The sequence below is a fragment of the Solanum pennellii genome, chromosome 7 (genome assembly GCF_001406875.1).
Source record: "Solanum pennellii chromosome 7, SPENNV200".
NCBI lineage: Eukaryota > Viridiplantae > Streptophyta > Magnoliopsida > Solanales > Solanaceae > Solanum > Solanum pennellii.
Window position 1 is genome coordinate 46,532,545 of NC_028643.1, and position 698 is coordinate 46,533,242.

The following is a 698-nucleotide window of genomic DNA, read 5'->3' on the forward strand; positions in this document are numbered from 1 at the left end:
GTTTTGAAAGTTGGATTTTAATCAATTAATCAAAGTAACTAGGGTTTACGTGTTCCCCACAGGTTCATAACTTGATAATTCTAACTATAACAATTCTTTCCTAGTATCTTGCATGCAAAGTGATAAGTTATGTATTTCTAAATCCTTTGTCCGGCATCTAGAAAATCTCACTCCGCACCTTGGTCCGGCTACGTGTGTTGCTATCCTAACCCTTATCTTTACCTCATATTAAGCATCGTATTCGATATTTGACTAAGTTATTACCTCGTACCAATCAATACTAGCCTATTAGATAGTATACACTTAATCTATGTTGATAATTCTTTTCCTATTATCTACCTCCTTGGTTCGGCAAGTAGCATTAAGGCGAGTTCTAACGTTGGCCATCCGTTAAGAAGATTTCTAAGCAAAAGAATTATTAATACATGCAAGACACTATTCTAGAATCATTATTTTAGTTAGGTTTTATCTCATTATTTGCCTAGGGTTCCCACAACCCTAGTTATGGAGTTTAGTTACTCATAGTCATAATCACAATATTCAAATCTATTAAATAAGAATTCATGTACTTACTTCAATGAGAAAGAGTAAAATCCGAAAGTTTGCTTGATTAATCACCAATAATCACTTGCAAGAATCTCAAAGTAATCAACAATCTCACAAAAAGTCTAATGATTCTCAAAAGTCTAACAATACAG